The sequence below is a fragment of the Octopus bimaculoides genome, chromosome 30 (assembly GCF_046866305.1).
Source record: "Octopus bimaculoides isolate indiv1 chromosome 30, ASM4686630v1, whole genome shotgun sequence".
Classification (NCBI taxonomy): domain Eukaryota; kingdom Metazoa; phylum Mollusca; class Cephalopoda; order Octopoda; family Octopodidae; genus Octopus; species Octopus bimaculoides.
In genome coordinates, this window is record NC_142957.1 from 13,550,535 (window position 1) to 13,555,898 (window position 5,364).

Genomic DNA, 5,364 nt, shown 5'->3' on the forward strand with positions numbered 1-5,364 from the left:
TTTTCGAGGAAAAAGAATCTAATTTTGAGAGCTTCACTAAAATTATGGTAGAGAAAGTGCTGTTCACGAAGCTTGTGTTCTTTATTGGATTATACTGAATGGCAGAAACAGTAAGAAAGACAAGTAAGACAAGTTTTTAGTGCACGTTGGAAGTCTGGTGACAAACTTTGAAGTAATGCAGTAAGCCACGCTTCTTCTTCAACCTTCACATCTAAATCAGTCAAACAGCTCGACCTCACCAATCTGGTAAATGCCTGTTTTGTCTTTTTAAATGTTTAAAGCATAGTATTTTGTAGTAGCCACAAGTTTTTCTCTTTTTTTTTAACGAATCTTAAATGAATTTTAAAATATTTTATTCGTGATACGTCGATCTTCGAGTTAGTTCGAATGTCTTAGAATCAATCACCGACGTTAGTAGAGGTATCCGTGCGCAAGCGAAGGCTGCAGTTCTTTAGCTCGGGTCACCAATTGTAGCGGGTTGGATGAAAAATGTGATATCAGGTCGATATGTGGTGTAGCCCACTGCTAAATGTAGCGTGTAGATGTAATGCTTCAAGGTCCTCGCGTCGGAGTAACCAGTAAACATCGAAGAATCAACGCCCAGAAAGAAGAAATATTATTTGCATATGTTTATTCGTTTGCCCGACAGGTTGTTAAAGAGACAGTAGCAATATTCTAGTGATAGTGACAACAAAGACATTATATTCCGATTAATTGTAATCTACATCACCTGAAAGGCTACACCACCGGTTTTCGCCATAACAAAAGCCCGAGAGCGAAAGAGCAAGGAACGCACGGTGCTGACTAGAAAGGATAGAGGTGGCATCGTCTTTCTTGCGGTTCTTGGTCATGACTGACGCAAAAGAGGGTGTTGCTCCTTGGTCATAATTGACACATAAGAGGAAGAGATCGGAAATTTTCTCTTTTATATAGCCTATAGTCAGTAATGTAGATCAAACCTTAAACAAAGGAGTGACCTTTCCTTGACCAGCACAGGTCCTAGGGAGTCGAGTGTTTCCTCATCAATCATCTGGTGTGGGGAGGATCTTCCGCTTGTTGCTTGTCAAAACGAGCGGGAAATCCTCGGTTTTAAATCTCAGGCAGGGTCAAGCTAGATCCCTACAAATACTTCCCGACCATATCGTTGCGGGTTCAGTTCCACTGTGTGGAACCTTGGGTAAATGTCTTGTACTTTAGCCGTGGGTCGACCAAAAGCCTTGTGAATGGATTTGGTAGACGGAAACTGAAAGAAGCCCGTTGTGTATAGCTATGTGGGCATAGCTTCCTTTATGGTCTCGAGATTTCCAGCTGGTTGTTCGGCAATTTCAGTAAAGAATTTTTTTTATTTATTTACTAATTTTGCCCCTGTTTTGTGTGTGTGTGTCTTTGTATTTCTCACCACCACCGCTTGACAACCGGTATTGGTGTGTTTGCGTCCCCGTATGAGCTTAAATGCTACAATGTTGTTACAAAGCACATAACATATACTCTAATAGGGGCTGCAGTGGCACCGAACCGAGAATTATATATATATATAAATCAGAGCTTGGCATTATTAGAAAAGGGGCATTTATAATTATATATATATATATATATATATATATATATATATATATATATATAATGTCGTGTGGGAGTTTAGTCGCCTACATCAATGGGTGGGCTTCAGGTATCCCTGGTATCACAATGGAAGAGATTGAAACACCTACAAAGCTGCTTCACTGTCTGTTAAAGATATCGACTTCTGCATTCAGAGACAATACAACACACACACACATGAATATAATACAAATTCTTGTTTTCCGTTTTATTTCTATCTCGCAGCCAACAAACATTGCTTTTGGAAGCCCCGGTGCTTCTTGACGAAAGCCATTTCAGCTGTGGTCACTTCATGTTTATAGAAGTATGTAGTATTAAACATGTCTTTGTTTTATTAACGATTTCAGGCAGATTTGATTGCTATTTCTTGTACCTTGGGCAGCGTTTGGTATAATGATTAATTGTTTAACTTCTTGCATAGCTCGAGCCCAAAGCAACATAATATCTCCTCCACTATTTAAGTATTACGTGTCAAAAGTGAAACAAAAACACTCATGTCAAATACTTTCACTTTAAAAATGAAACTATTCCACTAACTGAAACAATCACATTTCGATACTGTAATGACAGATACTTTCACTTTAATGTTTTCAGAGAGAGAGAGATGTATACATATACATATAGATGTATATATACACGTATATGTATAGATATATAGAGAGATAACTGTACATGTAATATGTACACATATATACATGCATACAGATATCTTTACATATATACACTCACACATACACACAAACGCACACATTAGTCATTTGTTTTTTTATCCAAAATTACGTAAAAAGTACTGAATGGATCTTTATGAAATTTGGAAATTATATTCTATGCATAACGGATGAAAATTCATATATTTTTGATGTTGATGAAATTTTAACCATACAGATTACACACAAATAAAGTAATATTTCTAAAATTTCTTCTTAGAAGTTACAAAGACCCCTTCATAGGGACTTCACACCCACAATTTAGTCATTTTTCCTAAGCAAAGACGAATACAGTTGTACTATTGGAACCTATAGGGTCACCCGAACATAACAGATGAGCATTATTTGTAATTCAACGGTACAACAACGTAAGACTACCCTTTCAGATATACTTACATTGTGATTTCTGCAATGTGGTGCATAAATTGTCAAGTAAATGAGACGCATCTTTGCCTCCACTGATTCACTTGCAAAGTGTTGAGTAAAATTATTTCGTTGCAGACCTCCTTTGAGTCATTTTATTATCACTGAGTCACACATAGTCCCCAGTATGCGACTGAAAGAGAGTGGAAGTTCAAAGTATTAAATTAAAATTGATTCTGTTTGGGGTGGGTGAACAAATACACACACACACACACACACATAGATTGCATGTCTACTTTGGACCACCAAGAGCTACAGTTAAGTTCGGATCTTTGTGGATCTTAAAATGTCTTTTGAGACCTCCGTTAGATTTGCAGACGGATCTTTCTGATTTGGCGGGTGCCAAATAAAAAGTGGCGCCCACCAAATCAGAAAGATCCCTTAATGCTTGTGTTTGTCCTCCATCATCACTTGACAACTGATGTTGGTTTGTTCACATGCCTGCGACCTAGAGGTTCGGCATAAGAAACTGATAGAATAAGTATTGGACTTAATAAAAATAAGTATTGCAGTTGATTTGTTTGACTACAACAATCAAGGTAGTGCCCCAGCATGGCTGCAATCCAACGACTGAAACAAGTAAAACTGGATATACATTCATTAAAGAGCATTTAGTAGCAAGAGTTTTGTACAGGGCAACACCGGGTATTCTGATAATTTATATATATTTATATATATATATATATATATATATATATATATATATATATATATATATATACACATGCACACACACACTACCCACTCATATAATAAATACGAAGATCAAACGTGTGCACAAAACTACATATACATACTAATATATACATACATGAACAGCTGTCCCGTCCACTGTTGCCATAACAACGAAGAACAGTACATGATCTGACGGCGTGGGGTGGGGTTAGGGAGTGGCGGTGGATCGCAATAAACTCCAGTGGTGATCAAACGGGTGTGACCGACCTTGCGAGGGCCACCCGGAACCTGTTATGAATCGGTCGTCTGCCTTTCTTTCCCTACCCCGCACACGTATTCAGCCCCTTCTTTCGCCAGTCTCTCTCTCTTTCCTTTTCTCTCTTTCCTTCTCTCTCTCTCTCTCTTTCTTTCTCTCTCTCTCTTTCTTTCTTTCTTTCTCTCTCTCTCTCTATCTTTCTCTCTCTCTCTCCCTCTATCTTTCTCTCTCTCTCTGTATCTATCTATCTTTCTCTCTCTCTCTCTTTCTTTCTCTCTCTCTCTCTTTCCTTTTCTCTCTCTCTCTCTCTTTCTTTCTCTATCTCTCTTTCTTTCTCTCTTTCTCTCTCTCTCTCCCTCTCTCCCTCCCTCTATCTTCTTTTTTTACCTTCTTTACTTTATTTTTTTTCGCCTCTTCCCTTTTTTTCTTCCCCCCCCTTTTACTTCCAGCCTTGTCATTGAACCCCTCACCTAAACTCCACATCGACCATTCTATCACCCCTCATTTTCTCTCTTTCCTTTCTTCAACCATCTCTAAACTCCCTTATTTTTCCTACTTCAAAAATCACTTTTTCTTCCACCTTGTTCATCATTCTCGTCGCCATTTTTTTTACGTCTTTATTCGGATCCTTTGTGATTTGACGGGCAACACTTTTTTACATGAAATAACTTCGAATACAAAATTTGAAAGTGTTTCGGTACCAAAAACACTACATAAAAAAATGTTGCCCGTCAAACCCCAAAGATCCCTTTATCCTCATCTTTTTCTTTTATTTCGTCTTTTTCTTCTTCTATTTCGTCTTGTATTCTACATCGTCTTGTTTTTCTTCTACTTCCTCGTCATTTTCCTCTTCTAATTTTTTCGTCTTCTGCTCCTGCTGCTGCTCTTACTCTTTTACTCTTTTTCTTGTTTCAGTCATTTTGACTGCGGCCATGCTGGAGCACCGCCTTTAATCGAGCAAATCGACCCCCCCCCCCCCCCCGGACTTATTCTTTGGCAGCCCAGTAGTTATTCTATCGGTCTCTCTTTTGCTGAACCGCTAAGTGACGGGGACATAAACACACCAGCATCGGTTGTCAAGCGATGTTGGGGGGACAAACACGCACACACACACACATATACATACACATACATATATACATATATACGACGGGCTTCTTTTCAGTTTCCGTCTACCAAATCCACTCACAAGGCTTTGGTCAGCCCGAGGCTATAGTAGAAGACACTTGCCCAAGGTGCCACGCAGTGGGACTGAACCCGGAACCATGTGGTCGGTAAGCAAGCTACTTTACCACACAGCCACTCCTGCGCCTTGTATTTTTTTTTTCTTTTTTCTCTTTCATCTTCAGTTTCACACCTCCTCCCTCCCCCCAGCAAACATCCTTCATATTTTGCTACTCCCCCTCTTTCTCTATTGTCTTCTTCTTCCCCTTTCCTCCTCTTTCTCTCACTTCACTAATTCCTTTTCTTCTCCCCCCCCTCGCCTCTCTCTTTCTCACATTACATTCTCATTCTTCACTTATTTTACCCTCCCACTTTTCCTTTTTTTCACTTGTTTTGACTATTTTTTCTCTTTCTTTCTTACCCCCCCCCCCCCTTCTCTTCCTCCTTTCGTTTCTTCCACTTTTTTCTTTTTTTTTTTCCCCTTTCTCTTTTGAAATTCATATAAATCTTTGTAAATATAGGTTTTGATGATGCAAACAG

The 5,364-nt window shown here is 38.9% G+C and overlaps 1 protein-coding gene across 1 annotated transcript in view; it reads left to right on the forward strand.

Annotated features, from left to right (window-relative positions):
* The first annotated feature begins 229 nt into the window (after nt 1-229).
* Nucleotides 230-5,364, forward strand: part of LOC106871820 (protein-serine O-palmitoleoyltransferase porcupine) — a 53,054-nt gene continuing 47,919 nt past the window's right edge. The window contains exon 1 of the mRNA XM_089346211.1: nt 230-246. The gene's annotated coding sequence lies outside the window, so the exon portion shown is untranslated. The remainder of the gene's footprint in view (nt 247-5,364) is intronic.